The 18,124-nt window shown below is 36.7% G+C and overlaps 1 long non-coding RNA gene across 1 annotated transcript in view; it reads left to right on the plus strand.

Moving 5' to 3' along the window:
- LOC148507742 (uncharacterized) overlaps nt 1-15,676 on the plus strand; it is a 60,133-nt gene extending 44,457 nt beyond the window's left edge. Inside the window, exons 3-6 of the long non-coding RNA XR_015869671.1 lie at nt 9,492-9,602; nt 11,230-11,287; nt 11,432-11,546; nt 15,000-15,676. This is a non-coding gene — a long non-coding RNA (uncharacterized LOC148507742). The remainder of the gene's footprint in view (nt 1-9,491; nt 9,603-11,229; nt 11,288-11,431; nt 11,547-14,999) is intronic.
- Nucleotides 15,677-18,124: the final 2,448 nt, after the last annotated feature.

Below are 18,124 nucleotides of genomic sequence, written 5' to 3' on the forward strand. Positions count from 1 at the left end.
TAACCCACAGCTTACCTAATAACCAGGAGGCCTCACTTCAAAAATGAAGCGGCCGCCCTCATTCAGAACGAGTGCTTGCTTCTTACGAGCACCTCTGAATGAGAGCCATAGTGAGAGCTGCACTTTTGGGATCATTCAGAAAGTGTGTATGTAAATTGGCCGTATAGTATAAGATTTTGGGATTGAAGGGAATGTTTAGATATGAACGATTACTGGGTAGTGTGTACGCCGTACTTCGGTCGTTTTTGGGATCATTGGGGTTGGTCAGAGTTGGTCTGAATTGGTCAGAATCTTTTAAGCTTTAGGTGCTCAATACAAGAAACATGAAATTGGGTTAGGTAACACTGAAAATGCTCCTAAGCATTGCTTTCGTAAGTGTAATACTGATTGGAATGTCCTGTTGTAGATTCACATATTGTTGCTTTAGATGAAACCGACTTTCCACAAATTTACAAAGTGTTTATTTTGAGGACTCATTTAATTTACTTTGGCAGTCATATATATGTGATGTAGCCCTGTTTTTAGGTTTTTCAGCTGGCTGCCATTTACTTTATGTGTGAAAAAATACACAGCATCTGCCTCATACAGAAACTAAATTATTTATATCTGCATGCCATATAAAGATGGAAGCAGCCTGTAACAGTCACAGCACTGTACTACAGTATACTGTACTATAGTACACATCATAATCAGGTCATATTGTTGTGTCAGATGAACATTCAGTTTGACCAAAATATGCAATAAGTACCTGATGTTTAGTTCAGATATTATAAAGAATAATAACCGATTTCAAATGTTTTTCTCATTGTGATAGTGAAAAGACTCTGGCTCTAATGTCAAAGTCAAATAATTGGATATGATCACTTGCAATTATTATCAGATGATCTAATCGTCTATGGTCTGATGATGGGTTACCATGACGCTACTTTGCGTCGGCGCAATCTGATGCGCACAAATGCAAATCCACCACACACATACACTGATGCACATAACGCACACACATAAACTTATATGCATACAAAGAGATGCTCGTATGTGTATCCACATGCGTAAACATAGACGCTCACGTGTATTCACATACATACATACGAACACTTCCTATTTTAATATACAGATGCACATATACGAATGCATACATATAAAATGCTTCCCACACATTATAGTTAATAATCAGAGTTATTAAAGGTTTTGTTAGTGAATAATTATAATGTAATATGTACTTAAAAGAGATCTAAGGTGCAGTGTCTTTAGCCAGTTTTAACTAGTTCTTCGGTGGGAAACTACAGAAATAAGCTTTTGGAAAACTAAGCCATACCTCTGATGACACCATATGAACTAACCAATGACCAGATTGACCAGATGCACGAACCAATGAAAACATGCCAACTTGTCCCTTTGTTATCCTTGTAACCTGTACCATATATATGCTGTGTGCTGCTCTCAGTGTTCAGTCATTCTCCATTTTGGGTGACTTCAGGATTGAAGGACTGCATACTGGGACCAGTAGCGCATGCGTATGCATTGTCTGTGTGTGTGTGTATATATATATGTATATATATATATAATATCTTATTGCTTTTTATTCTAAATATTGTTAAATCTTTCCATGTTTACATAAATAACTTTTTGTGCTTTGGAACCACACGATTGGACTGGAAATGGAAAGCAATTCTTTCTTAAGCGACTTGCAGTGCTAAATAGCGATAAAGAATAATCATTAGATGGGGGCTCGGCCTTGAGGTCACATTATCGGAAATTACTCAAAGCGACGACCGGATTTTGATTCCTCAAAAAAGTGTGGACTCGTCACATACGGGTAAGAACGCAATGTGTTTTGAACCTGTTTTGTACTCAGTGTTGTGAAATCAATTATTCTTTCTTTGGGTGATCTAAGGAGCACTGATTAGAATCCAGGGACAAGAGAGATAAGTCAGTTTCTTTTATTGTCACATTTTTGCTGCAATAGGCGACTCACAAATAGCGTAGGCGTCTTCCCTGTATTACTGCCATATGTTTAAACAATCGTTGTAATAGTCTTGTATCACTTGTTAAAATCCTCTGAATAGGTATTGCCACTAGGGAAAGCATTTTTCTGGCCAGAAAACAAAGGTATATGAATGTGAATGTATGCTTGTGATGTGATAAAGGATAAAGGAAAAACGGAAAAGGTTTTTGATTGTTGAACTGTTGGTAATAGACAGCGTCAGCTAAGGTGTCCAAGAGGCGGATAGGGCAATCTGAAGCAGTATACATAGCAGGTATAACTGAGCGAGAAAATGAAGGCGCTTTTCTCGGCCGAACCCCCAATAGTAATCGCAAAGTCCATTGATAAGTTGTAGTGTCTCTGGGCAATGTGATCGGACTGCACGGTAGTGGAAACCATGATTGTGACTTGTGGGTCGTGGGAGGAAGTTAGTGGCAAGGCTTTGTGTTGAAATACTTAGATTCTACCAGTGAAAAGTAACTCAAAGTAGGAAGCGGTAGATGAAGCTTGGTATACATCTGGAAAGCAGAAGTATAGTTTAGGCTAGATTCTGTTTCCTCATTTGTGCAAAACTGACAAAACGCTTAGCGGTCGTTTGTGCACAGTGGGTAGAAGTGCATGGACACAGCTTGTTGTAATTCGTCCACTGGTCAAAATCTCTAGCGAAAGTAGCCAAAGTGCTGTCCCAGATGGGTGCTAAGCAGTCGCTAGGGATGGTCGATGAGATGCTGCTTATGAATGGGCTGACCGAGTTGGCAAGGTAGATAATGAATGTGAAGTATGGCGAGTACGCTACTGCATACTGCGACATATGGGTCAAGATGACCAAAGGATGTATGAAACCCTTCCCTAAAGTTGGCAGTTTCGATTCGGAGGTACTGAATACTGTTACAAATAACATATGTTTAGTCAAATCTTTGAAGAAAAGAGTAAAGTATAATGATTGTTTAAAGTTATGGCAGCACAAGGGGTACACGTGGCATTGTGGTGTATGTGAGTCGCAAAACAGCGTACTCATGCCGCAAAGCAAGACACCACCCAGTTGCGTACCCACGCTGCAAGGTAGCGTCACTGTGCATAATGAAGATAGTGCATTGCGCACCGTTTCCGCCTTATGCGGCCGCAGGTGAAAGTGCAGCCGATAGCAAAAATACTAAAATTAAAAAAAAATTAACAAGTAACTTATATCCTGTTTTAAGGCATTTTTTTAAGGTAATGTTCCTGAAGAAGATAATGAACCCACTGTAAATTCAGCCATTGCCTGTGCAATTAAGATGCAAGAAGTACCAAGCAGGTAAGGAAGGGGAGTGGTCCCCTCAGCAGGGGCAGCAGCTGAAATTGGTGAGATGAGTGTAAAAAGTAATGGTTATGTTAGTTTAAATGTGTTGTCGATCAAAATAATTTATCATAGCCATAAAGGGGCAATTGTTAACCTTTTAAGTGTGTGCAAGCCTTAGTCGTCGTGCATTGTGGAAAGATCAGGTGTACAGTACATATTGAGATTGGGATATGTTAATAAGAACAGGCTTTTCTTTGGTCTACCTGGAGGGTTAGACAATATTCATTTGTTGTTACAAGAGGTTCACTTTGAGCAAGTCAAACTCTGTAAAATAGATCTCTTTATAATGTCTTGGCTGCATTGCCATGAGGCCACAACATCCCATTCAAAACAACACAAATCACCCAACACACACATGCACATACATGTACAAATAATTATTTTCTGTTAGATTGCTCTCCACAATCTATCTCTAGACCAGTAGTTGGGCCGATAGTGCAGGTGAATAATTAATATTCCCTTAAAATATACATACAGTATATCATATCCCCCATACACACACGCGTGTACACTTCACACACATACAACCACGGTATATCATTCCATTTCACCCTGCAGCATTTCTGCAGTGAAACGTGTGAATTAAGGTCACATAATACCCATTGGCACATGAGAGAATTCAGAATTAATCGCAACGAACACAAAAATGAATAATAATTTTTTTCTTATAAATATTAAGTCTTTATATATATTTGAAGCAAATTAATGTAAAATTAGAAATTCATTTAGTGATGGTAAAAGTATTTTTCCTATTACCGGTGTTTTCCAATGTGTTGTGTTCTGAGAATGTCACAAATGTTACAATTGGCAAATTTTATGTTTGTTATGAATAATCATGATTTATACAGGAGCTAGAATTCAGCACAAATATGAATCATGATTTGCATTTGTTACTCTCCGTTCTCAAATGTCTGGTTGTGCACAAAGGGTGGGGTTTGCACACAATCTCAGAAAACAGGGATCTGTGTACTGAACCCACACATGGCTGCAGTACATAAGTTTTGAGGTATTTGTGCTGTAACATGATCTTGGTTTCCGGTGTAGAGTTTGTATGTATGTCTGAAAAATTCTTGCAATACAGCAGTTTACAGATTTACTTTCAGAGTTAAGAAATTCAATTCTTGTGACAGATATATATGTAATATCGGTGTGAAGCTTATAATCAGGTGATGTATTGCTAAGCAGGGTGTGATTAAATTGGATGATATAGCAGGTTTGCAATGAGTCCTGTAATAATCATTATATATGTATTAGTAAGCAGAATGGTTGGAAAAGACTGAAGCGTGTCAATGAATTCTGTAATAAAGGTAAGTATATATGACTGCAGGATATATGATTTTCTTAGACAGCGATATACGTTACATTATATATATATATTAAGAACAATGTGATATGCATAACACTCAGAATGTTGGACTTGGGATATTCCTTAGAAGTAGGGATATAATATGAAAAGCAGAAATAAGGAAAGCTAGATTTGTCATCACTGTAGTAAATAAAGAGACGTCCGTATGGTATTGTATACAGGTAAACTATAATTATTAAATATGTATCACGGAGTAAAGGATTCAAAATCCCCCTAGTGGTAGAAAGTAAGTATCGCAACCCCTGACCAAGTGTTCTTAAATAGTTTCTAGAGCTCCCAAGTGATTGTTAGTAACAGGCACAAACGTGATAATTTTCTTTGTGTTTATAAATCCCTGTAAAATCTAGTTAAATTGTGATGTAGGTATTATGGATAACCCAATGGTGGAGGGTTTCATTTACCAGAACGGGGATTGACATAGATAATAAAAATATGCATATGATTATACTGTTTGAAATTGTTGCAGTGACAATAACTCAGCAGAATGTACGTTTTTCTCAAAAACACCTGTTGTAATTTTGCTGTTTTACCTCTTGTGGACAATAGGGACACTCATAGGTCCTAGGAGGAGGAGTAGGTAAGGGAAATACACATCCTTTTCCCAGCAGAGGTGGTACTGAATGGAATTACTAAGGGTTTTCAATGAAAAATTACATTTTAAGGTTGTTTTAAAATGGTCTTATATTTAAACAGGTTCTATAGGATGATTTTCAGTTATTACTAAATTAATTTGGTATATCTATTAACAGTTTGTATGTTTAGAATAGATGAGAATTAGTTACATATTGACATGCCTGTATTATGTATATTAATATTTCTTTCTATTTTCTCAGAACATCGGAATGTGGATTAAAGTAGATAAAAGTGCCCAAGACTTCTCTGACTCTCCTCAACAATTAATACACAGATTATTGTCAGGAGTGTTACATGGGTATTTGAAGGTTGGAAATTTTAGAATTTCCCAGATTAGGGATATTTTCTTTCTTTGGAGATTCTCATCGAAAATGTTGTTTAACAGATCACTGGGAAGGCCCTTACCAGGGGTTGATGACAAGTACCACATCTTTGGGGTTAGCAGAACGAGATACCTGGGTCCATTCCACCCACTGCAGAAAGGTCAACCACCCTAAGGAGATACAAGGCAGAGTCCAGACAGATTACGTGGACCTGACGATTGCGAGCCTGTTCTGGAAGAACTAAATACTGCAGTGAAAAAACCTGAGCCAGAGACATGTGCAGACCACTATTCCAGCAATGAAGTGGCAGTCTTTTTTTGTGTCTTTGCTTCCTTCCAGGCTTCTCATCCTTATTTGTTTCAGGATTTCCTGTTTCTGTGAGGGAGGTCAATAGTGATGTCGATAGAGTGGAGTTGGAGGAGAGAGCGATAAAACAATCAGGGTGGTATACGGTCAAACTCAGTACAGGAGTTGTTAAGAGATCTGTTAGCCATGGAACTCGGAGACAGTGTGAGGGGTTATTGTCTGATGAATATTGTATTTGTCAGTACTGCAGATCCCTAGTTGATGAGAAATGCATCCAAAGATGCCAGTCCAAGATTAATCTGTATTTGGGTGAGCATCCTTTGGAGGATTACCATTCCTTAGTGGGTAAGGTCTTAAACCAGACTGAATGTTGGGTGTGCTCACAAGTACCTCAAGGACATAGTAACTCGGGATTAGTGCCATACCCATTAAAGTTAGCAGAGGTACTTGAATTACATGGGGGAAGACCAGTGGACAAGAAATTTAATATATATCTAGACCCCCTAGTCTTAAGCTCCACCAGTACCATGTAGATAGATTCCTGGTATGCTTCAATCTCACAAATATCAGAAAGCCAGGAAATTGGGAGCTGATCTGGAACAATCAGACAATGACCTTTTCACACAAAGCTGATAATGAGCCTATCGATTCTGAACTTGTACGCAGTATTGCAAGTGGGAGACACTTCCGGTATAGGTACTCGTGTAGTTATGACAGTGTATCATTAGGATACTGTGCAAATATTATACAAATAGAAATGTGTACCATGCAAATGAGAGAAAGAGGAGCAGGATCCTTTGTTAGAATAATGTGTTCAATGATAATGATGCATTCTCTTCCTTACATTCTCCCAGATGATGTGCATTTTATATGTGGAAGGAAAGCGTACAAGTGTCTCCAAATTCTGAAGGTTTGTTATCTTGGAAGGGTGGTACCAGAGGTTATGACTCTTACACATGATGAAATGATTGGTATCCATAAAACCGCACCACCTCCATATATACACATACAGTATGAACATCGTGACAAAAGAAATATGATACCTGGTGAAGAACATATAACCACACATATAGAATCAACTGGCTTCCAATTTTTGGTAGCATTAGATCCCACCAGGATCACTTGGGGAACTTTAAATTTTAAATATATCCAAGACCTGGCTAAATCAGAGAGATGTATGATGACACTTTCAAGTATGCGGGTAGGGAGCTTCAGGCTTATAAAAAGGAATTGGTACAACATAGATTAGATTTAAACTACCTGACAGCTGTTACTGGTGGATATTGTGTGACTTTGGCCACCCAATTTGGTGTCAAAAGTTGCACTTACATCATCAATAATACTGATGACCCCAAAGAGGTGATAGACCGGAAAATGGATGAAATCCTACAACTCAAGGGGGAATTTTGGAAGGACCATAATACTTCCTTGTAAGAGACTGAGGTAAAGGTAGAGAAATGGTTCTCATGGTTAAACCCTGTCAAATGGTTCACCAGTCTGGGAGAGATTGTACAGGAGATGGTTGCTAGTGTAGGTAAGCTTCTTATTCTTATACTTGTTGTCATCTTAGTAATTGGTTTATGTGTCAGATGTGTTCTTACTGTGGCAAAGGGTGGAAAATGTACCACCAAGGTAAACTGTGAAAATGAAATCATGATGGTGGTGAGTGGTGGTGGTATAGGTACTAAGGTTGATAAAGCACTGCATTACAATCCTGAAATTGAATGTGCCATCAAATATTAACTTGTGAATAGGCTTGGTCATGTATAATACAATGTATTGTAAATGTTCCGTTAAAACATCCTAGATAATGTAGTCTCAATTCCCCCCCAAACTTCTGGTTCGATGAGGTCCGACATCCTACAAATGGTCCCCTATAGATCCGCAGATGGCATATAAGGGTTGTTTTACCCTTTTCCTGAAATGCATTATTAACGGTTCAATTACAAAGTTGTGTCATACCGTTTAGAACATTGAATACTCATTTATTATGCATGACTAAAAAGGTTGAATAGAATGTGATAGTTTCATGTTTGCTATCAAAGGGTGGACTGTCAAAGTCAAATAATTGGATATGATCGCTTGCAATTATTTTCAGATGACCTAATCATCTATGCTCTGATGATGGGTTACCACAACACTACTTTGCGTCGGCGCAATCTGATGTGCACAAATGCGAATCCACCACACACATACACTGATGCACATAATGCATACACATAAACTTATATGCATCCACAGAGATGCTCGTATGTGTATCCACATGCATACACATAGATGCTCACATGCGTATTCTCATAATCAGAGTTATTAAAGGTTTTGTTAGTTAACAATTATAATGTAATATGTATTTAAAAGAGATCTAAGGTTCAGAATACAGTGGACATGTCATGTTTAGTATCATACTAAATCCCTGTTTATTTGCAGACATTCGTTTCTGTCGGCGAAGGATTCACATCTTGCATTCGCTAGTTATGGTTTATAGGGAGTTATTGGTTAGAATGCTATTACTTGTATGCAGTGTCTGTAGCCAGTTTTAACTAGTTCTTCGGTGGGAAACTACAGAAATAAGCTGTTGGAAAACTAAGCCATACCTCTGATGACACCGTGAGAACTGACCAATGACCAGATTGACCAAATGCAAGAACCAATGAAAATATGCCAACTTGTCCCTTTGTTATCCTTGTAACCTGTACCGTTGCTGTGTGCTGCTCTCAGTGTTCAGTCATTCTCCATTTTGGGTGACTGCAGGATTTAGGATTGAAGGACCACATACTAGGACCAGTAGTGCATGCGTATGCATTGGCTGTACTTATATATATCTTATTGCTTTTTATTCTAAATATTGTTAAATCTTTCCATGTTTACATAAATAACTTTTTGTGCTTTGGAACCACACGATTGGACTGGAAATGGAAAGCAATTCTTTCTTAAGCGACTTGCAGTGCTAAATAGCGACTAGCGACAAAGAATAATCAATACTACCTTTCTTTTCTTCTACTGCCTTGGCTCTCCTGTCACAGAGGTAGTAGAAGTGACGATGGAGGTGGGGAACCCAGAATCTGCACATGATGAGGGGTACTCAATTAGGTGCGAATGGCTGTTGAATGTGATTTTGTTGAAATTTTCGCCAGTGAATAATGTTTCGCCAAATTCAATTTAACTTGCGAATGTTGTGAAAATCTACAATTCGCCTAAAATGCTAATCTATCCACTTTTGAATTGTGAAAGTCGAACTTTGCTATTCAATTACAAATATGCGTATATCATTTGCCAAAAAAACAACAAATTTTGCTGTGAATTCGCAAAAAACTGTCCGCACCTCTTAGGGGTGAGAGTTTTAATTCAAATGGTTTAAAATTACATATTTTTCAGGTAAATTAAGTGTGTAACAGCAAATATGCTTTCCCAAGCATTATTTGTTTTAAATGGTGTTGATTTATATATTTTTTCAATTATCTATTGGCTTCAGTCCATTACAGTTGGTTCATTCCAAAGTTATAAATAGACCAGTTGTATTTTTTTAATCACTCTTTCCAGCAGCAGCATCAGCAGCAGCATGTGGAGGAGCAGGAGAGAGAATATTATTACCTGTCAAGGAACTACGCACCTAAATCTGGAAAAGGAAGAAGACACCTGACACAGATAATAGTATCCTTATAATTTGATTATTATCATAGATAAATTTCTGTTTTTTTAAATGGAGCTCTTTCCAGCTCAAGTGTGGGAATTCATGTTTCCAGTATATGTTCAAACGAGTAGGCTGCAGTTTAGGGCGCAGATGAGTATTGCAGCCACTCCTAATGAATCAGCTGTGAATGTGGGTATTTCTGCAGGTGCACCTGAAAGTACTCCATCTTCCTTGGGTGTTGCGAGAATCCCAAGGCCACATCTATATAGGCAAAGACGGTTGTTGGATGGGATTCATGAGGATGAGGTGATAAAATGTTATCGCCTCTCCTCTGCTGCCGTTTACCAGCTGTATGATCTGCTGGAGAAGGATCTTGAACTGCGTGTTCCTACGAACAGAGCAGTTCCACGCTTGGCAAAACTGCTAGCCACACTCCATTTTTTGGCGTCGGGAACATTCCAACCGACCCTGGTGATAATTGCTGGCTTTTCACAAGCCACTTTTTCTCGCTGTTTGTCACAGGTCCTTCTGGCAATGCGGAAACATGTTTCTGAGTTTGTACATTTTCCTCAGACAGAACATGAATGGAATGCTGTGAAGGCAGGTTTTTTTGCCGTGGGACAAATCCCCAATGGTTTAGGTGCAATAGATTGCACCCATATTGCTCTCATGGCCCCCCGCCAAATGGAAGAGATTTTTCAGAATCGAAAATCTTTCCATTCTCTAAATGTACAAATGATTTGTGATTCAAAAATGTGTTTCATGCAGGTGTTTGCTGGCATGCCAGGGGCTTCTCATGATTCCTTTATTTTGCAGCGATCTAGCCTCTTTGAGATGTTTCAACAACAACAGATGCCTCATGGATGGCTGATTGGTAAGTAAATAATTTATTTATCTTTTAATATTTTTTTATTTTATTTTCAATGTTTAAAATATATATATTTTTTTTATTTTAGGTGATCAAGGATATGGAAGTTTTCCCTGGCTGCTAACTCCACTGGCTAATCCTGATACCCCTGCAGAACACAGGTTTCAGGCAGCTCACATTAGGACTATGGGAGTGATAGAACGCTCCTTTGGTCTGCTTAAAACCCGCTTTCGTTGTCTTGACAGGTCAGGGGTTGTGTTGCTGTATTCGCCAACAAATGTTTGCAATATAATTAATGCTTGTACAATTTTACATAATATTTGTATTGCAAGCCGTTTGGAGGCCGAGATTGATCCATTGATCAGTCTCGATTCTGACCTGTCTCCTGCAGTGGTTGATGATGCTGGACTTGGGCAAAGCACTCGCCGTGATCTGATAGCATAATTTTTTCAATGTAAGTTTTTAGAACAATTATTAATCGATGTTAAACCCATTTCCCAGATTTATTTTTTATGTTTTTTTTTATTATCCTTTCAATAGAACATCAACCTTGAATCACAAATCATTGAAGTTTTGGCCTCTACTGGAACAGTTTAAATATTCGTAAAGTTTAAACACCATTTTAGATGAGTGTTACATGCGTTGCAACTGTTTTGGTCAAGTTGGATCACTTTTTCTTTGTTATATGTTTGTTTTTTATAGTATTAGTTGTCTAGTTTTTATTTTTCAGTGTAAACATTAGTAGTTGTTCCTGCTTAATCAAATCCCTTAACCTCCTGGCTCTCCAATGGACAGCTGAGCAGCGGGGTGATGTGCTAGCCATCCCCAAAAAACCATGTAAGTATCAGCAAACCTCATTACTGGTGTCATGTAACCTGTGTCTTTCCCTCCCCTCCTGATTGAAAACTTTTCCCTGGAGCAGAGCTGACAGCTTTAAAACCTGCACATGCTAATCACCTTTCTTCTTTTCTTCCCTCTTAGGGCAGTGGACCAGAACTTTTTTGGACACCCAGGATGCAGATTAGCCCCATCCTCCTGGATCTCCAATGGACAGCTGAGCAGCGGGGTGATGTACTAGCCATCCCCAAAAAACCATGTAAGTTAATTGTAAGTAATATATCTTGATATGATTTAAAATAAAACCAATGTAAAAACATTATATTTTATTTTTTTTTTAAATCTGTTTAAAACACAAATCTTTTATACTGGTAATGTTTTTGTAACAATTTCTTTGCCATTTATATATTAAAATTTTTTTTAGTTTAATTTTTTAATTTTTGAACATGTCAAACTTTTAACGTTGATTTTTTTTCTTGCATTCAAATAAACAACTTTGCCATCTTCTTTTTAACTGGAACATTTGAAGCCTATAAGACATGGAAAAATGTAAAAATTTAAAACAAATAATTTTTCAAACCTCATAAACATTAATTTAACTCCGATTAATATTATTTCACTTCCAGTCCAGCGCTGTCTTGTTTAATAAAGGAAAAAGTTCTTACATCTAAAACAGTGTCCAATTTGAAGTGCTTTTCAGAGCTCAATGGGTTTCAACCTTTGTTCATCAATGATGCATATCTTTAGATCGAAAAATCTCAAAAAGAAAAGAGAGAATATAGTGCAATATGTTCCACAGATAAAACAATTTATTCAAAAAATATTGCACTCACATTTCAATAAAATACAACAGATATATATAGCATCGCCAAATAGATGGGTCAGTTGTATAGGGAATACCGGTAAATCTTTGTTGTAAAGAATGCGGGGTAGAAGGTTCTGGATACCCACCACCACCTGACAAGATCCACCACTCTCCCGAAGCATATTAGGAATACAAGAAATTATGTTAATAAACCTCAATCTAATTATGGAAGAAAGCAGGAATATTCAAAATGGAGATACGATTAGAGAAATAATGGATATAAATACCAGAATGTTAGGAATAATAATTGGAGGAATAAACGAGTCCCAGAGGAGAGAGAGAACTTTTTTAGGGGAGGCCCAATTAGGGTGAGTAATAGATACCAACCACTTGAAGATTTTGAGGATCCACAATCTACTTCTTTTTTAGACTGGGATCGGAAAAGAAGGTGGAGACCTTAAAATATAAAACAAAAAGAGGGGGGAACAAAGAAAAGAAAAAAATGACATGTCCTACAAGTGAGAGAAGTGTATTAAAGAAATCATTAATGAGTGACGAAAATAAGATTTTTAATATAAACAAAGGGTACTTATCCCAGAGGAAGAAATAGTCCTAAAGAAGAACTTAAAATATGCCCCCACAAGTCAGATTGATCCTTTCGACTTGTTTTTAGATTTTCAAAAGTTAATTTGGAAATTAACGGTTAAGAAATTCTTCCTTTGTAAAAATAATGAAGAAGGTGAGGGAATAGGAGAATATTCAGGATCCTCATTTAAACCTAGATCATCATTTTATCCAGTACACCAGAAAGGAAGTTTTATAGACTGTTTTAGTAAAATAGTCAATAAGGAAACAGAAAAAATAGTGACAAAGAAGTTAAAAAATAAGGGCTGCAAAGTCTTTCTTAGTAAGATTACACTTCTTAAGTCTTTAAAACAAGATGACGAGCTGATAATTAAACCAGCAGAGAAGGGTGGAGGAGTGGTCCTTATGGATAAAGATAAATATATAGCGGAGATTAATGGTCAGTTAAATAATGGTGCTACTTATAGAAAACTAAAAAGTGATCCCACTTTAAGAATTACTAAAGAACTTTTTGCATTATCAGGGAAAACTTTGGAAAAGGGAATTTTAAGTAAATCGGAGTACGATTTTATTAACATTGAATATCCGTCAGTACCCACGATCTATATTCTGCCTAAAATCCATAAGGACCCCCTCCACCCCCCAGGGAGACCTATAATCTCTGGGATGAACAGTATCACTTCTAATTTGTCGGCAATTGTCGATTTTTATCTTCAACCACTAGTGAAACAAACTAAATCATTCCTTAAAGACATGAGTAATGTACTAAATAGGTTAGGTGAAATTTATTGGGAGGACCATTATAGGATGGTTAGTGCAGACGTCTCTACCCTCTATACTATTATAGAGGCAGAAAAAGGATTGAGAGCTGTGTCGTATTATTGGATCTTAATCTTGAAACTAGGGAATTTATTTTAGAAAGTTTTCAATAAATTTTAATTAATAATTATTTCATTTTTAATGGTTCCTTTTTTCTCCAACAAATTGGAACAGCAATGGGCACCAGGTTGCCCCCAGCTATGCCAACCTCTTCATGGCATATTGGGAGGATTGTGAGATTTAGCATGGTGATCAGCTGGGGGCGGGCCTGGTGTCCTGGCAACGTTTTATCGATGATATTTTATTTGTATGGGGCGGTACTGAACATGAGTTGTCTGTATTCTGTCAATCTTTAAACACTAATGATCAGAATATTTAGTTAACATTTTCTATTAGCCAGAAGGAGATAATATTCTTAGATCTGAATATATATATTAAGGATGGTGTTATACACACCAAAACACATAGGAAAGAGACAGACTCAAATAGTTTCATCATGAGAGACAGCCAACATCATACAAATTGGTTGGAGTGTACCTTTCAGTCAGTTTTTGAGGTTGAAATGACATTGTTCAGAAAAAGGAGTATGCGATGTACAAATGCAAGAAATGACTAATCGTTTTATCATCAAAAGTTATTGTGAAGAGAAAACTAAAAAAGCATGCCAAAAGGCTAATGAGAAAAATCGTGCTGACCTTTTAAAAAGTAGAGAATTTAAAGGATTGTGTAAAACGGAATAAATTTGAATGGTCATTTTTAAGCAATTTTAATTCACAACATAAGGACATTGAGGCTGTTTTTAAAAGAAATTGGAGAATTTTAAAACAAGATCCGATAATAGGTGATAAATCCATGATATCCCTTCATTTATTTATAGGAAAGCCAGCTCATTAAAAGATAAACTCGTTAGAAGTTCCATTGAGATAAACAGGAGATCTAGTATAAGGAGTGTGGGCTTTCATAGGTGTGGCATGTGTGCCATGTGTAAAACTGTGAAGGGCCTTCCTAAGATTCAGGAGTTTACTGTTAAAGGTGTAACTTATCCCATTAGAAAGTTTTTAACATGCAACTCTAAAAATGTTGTCTATGCACTAGAATGCCAATGTGGGTTACATTATATTGGCAAAACTACTCGAAATCTAAAATTAAGACTGGCAGAACATATTTATAACATTAAAAAAGTATTAGAGACCCACACTGTTTCTGCACACTTTAAAATAATGCATGGGTCAAATCCCTGTTTTCTAAAATCTTTTTGGGCAGTACAACAGATAAACCATATCTGGAGATCTAGAGATTTGGAGCTTAGGTACCAAAATGATTAAATAGGGATTTCGAGTTAAAATGGTTCTTATAAAAACTTTTATGAATTTTTGTATTTTTATAATTTTTTGTATTATTATCTTGACTATTTATTATTATTACATTTTTATTGTTGAATATAAGATGGATTTTAATTATGTATTTATTGTTTGTTTATTTCCCTTATATGTCAATTATGAGCACCGCACTTTATGGATGTTACCCGTGTTAAAATAATGAGAAGAAAATTCCAGGTGGGGGATTGCTTTATTATCATCACAGTACTGTATGGACATTCCCTTTCCTAATATGGAGAAATGAACACTTCCAGTGATCCACGGTGGTGGAATGCGAAAGGAGATTACTAGCACATCCGGTGATGGAGGAAGTCTTCGGGAGTTCCCTTCCGCCGGAAGTCGCAAGTTGGACGGTCACGTGACTTCCGGTACGGGTGATCTCCAGAAGTTGGAAGATTCACAAGCAGGATGTTGTATTTGGTAAATAATTAGTGAGGGTATATTAGATGGATCAGGCAGGTATCCCACTATACTTCTGACGAAGGATAAAGCATATCCGAAACATGTTAAGCTAGTGGGACGGACACTCCAGAGACATTGGAATCGGGAGAGCGGTGGATCTTGTCAGGTGGTGGCGGGTATCCGGAACCTTCTACCCCACATTCTTTGCAACAAAGATTTACCGGTATTCCCTATACAAGTGACCCAGAGATTACATCTATTTGGCGATGCGATATGTCTGTTGTTTTTTATTGAAATGTGAGTGCAATATTTTTCGAATAAATTGTTTTATATGTTTATCTGTGGAACATATTGCAGTATATTCTTTTCTTTTTGAGAGTTTTCAGTGCTGTCTTGTTTAATAAAGGAAAAAGTTCTTACATCTAAAACAGTGTCCAATTTGAAGTGCTTTTCAGAGCTCAATGGGTTTCAACCTTTGTTCATCAATGATGCATATCTTTAGATCACTGGGCACGCTTGGCTCTGAAACGATAGGAGGCTTCTTTAGCCTCTGGTCACTTCAGAGCCCAAGCTTCTACAGCGGTGGTCAGTGGGGGAAAGTGGCAGGTGGTAGGCTGTTTTTGCCGGGTGAGGCATCCTCAGAAAACAACCCGAGAACACTGCCTTGCTGGGATTAGATGGTCAGGAAGGCGGCGTTTGGGATTCCCTCTGTCAGCTATCCTACTGCATCCACATATGTTCTATGTCCCATATGTCCAATAATTAAAATAATCTGTTATTTAAATAAATATACATGCAAACAGTAATTTCTTTTTTAAACATGGATTTTTACCCATTTAATTAATGCTAATAAACTGATTTTTAAATATATACCTTAAATTAAAATTAGACAAAAGGCATTGTAGCGGGTATTACTTCGGATTCAACAATTGATTCATTTTCCGGGAGAAGTCATCTCCGTGTTATGGAAGTTGAGTCATCCAGCACAGGAGTTTTCAACAATGAACCTGATTGAATTTGATTTGGAAGATTGGTTAGGCTTTGACCTGGGTTTAGAATATTCGGTGGGCCAACAACATGGTCTAATCTGTTGGATGGAAATAATTCTGAATGAGTTTGCGAAAAATAATCCTGCCTCATGACTGTTGTTCTCAATATTGGTGTGTTTCGACGGACAATCTGCTTCTCCATTAAGAATTTTATTCCAGATGACATAACTTATAAAGCAGAAGACAGAACCTCTTGTTGTTCTGAAATTTTCACAAAGGTCTTTGACATTTTTGAAAGTTCACTATTCATTGCACTTGCTACTTGCATGGATTCTCTATGAGGCTGATCTATTTGTATACGTGAAGCATGTATTCTTCATGATCTACTCGACTAATGCTTTTCAAAGCATCTTTAACCTCGATTAATGCTTCAGTTATAACTTGTAAATCACCCTGAACTCGGAGACGATGATCTTCTTGTTGATCATTCATATACTTCGCAAAATCTGTGATCGCATCAAATGGAGTATTAACCTGTGTTTGTTCACCCGGTGCTTGTGGTCTATCTGCAGGGGTAGACCTTACCATGAGTTCTAAATTCTTTTGCCAGAATTTTAAAAGCAAAAATAGATCCTAGAAAAAGAAAAACTATACTAAATGAAAATGTCTCTAAAATTTTCAAAATTTATCTAATATACATAAATAACTAACCAACTACCTGGAGTAACAGAAGCTGGTGAAAAAGTCAAGGATCCCACTTTAATCTCCGAATCTTTATAGAAATATAAATTACAATTTTTATTGTAAAACGCATTTATTAGCATAGTGCATTTTTCAACATTCAACCTTCACATACCAGGTGAAATATCTCCAACATCTTCAACATCAGGAATAAGTGGAGTTATAGGTCTTTGTTCATCCATTTGCATAATAATATTTTTTGAAACTGTTGAAATAAAAAAGGTTTAACATTAACAACATTTATATGAAATAAAATTTTTTAAAAAGTATTTTAAATAAACATACTTTCCGGTGCTCTAGGATTGGCCTCGAATATCTCAGAACCGCTACTCTCCAGAGTTATAATGTTTAAAAGTTTAGGATAAAATTTTAGGATAAATTAAAAAATTGTAGTGTGTATGTGTGTGTGTGTGTATGTATGTATGTATGTGTGTGTATGTATATATATATATATATATATATATATATATATATATTATAATATAATTAATACACTTACGTGGTGACGAAATTGGAAAATGCTCAAAAAGATTTTCCGGGGAGTCAACTTCAATATTCAAATCCTGACCTATGAAGATTAATTGATTTTGTTCAAAATAAAGTATACCTTACCTAAGCATACCCATTACAATTTTATACATATGTTGTCTTTTTTAATTATTTGGTTCAGTGGAGGAATTTATATTTTCTCCAGATTGTATAACTTCAGGCGTTGAAATGGGTAAAGATGAAATAGCCGTTTGGGTCAAAGATTCATTTGTTAGTGTCACTACAGGATTATCGTTTAAAACCCTTTTCAATTCTTTGTCAGATGAAGTTTTTCCAGCTGGAGTTGTTTCTTTTCGGGAGGCTTGAGAAGTTGTTTTTTTACCTTTTTAAAAATAAAAATAAAAATTATAATCTGTTCATGGCCAATACACATTTTATTTATACTGTCCAATAAACATACCTGCTATGAGTCTTTTAGGACCTCCAGAAACAATCCCTGTAGATGTGGTGGCTCGTTATGAATCATCTTGCATCTGAATCTGTTTGATTACACAATGTTTGGACAACTGCCCCACAAAAAAAAATAAAAGTACATTTACATACATATCTTCAAAAAATAAACTTATAT

Source organism: Taudactylus pleione, unplaced genomic scaffold (genome assembly GCF_031769625.1).
Source record: "Taudactylus pleione unplaced genomic scaffold, aTauple2 ptg000386l, whole genome shotgun sequence".
NCBI classification, from domain to species: Eukaryota; Metazoa; Chordata; class Amphibia; order Anura; family Myobatrachidae; genus Taudactylus; species Taudactylus pleione.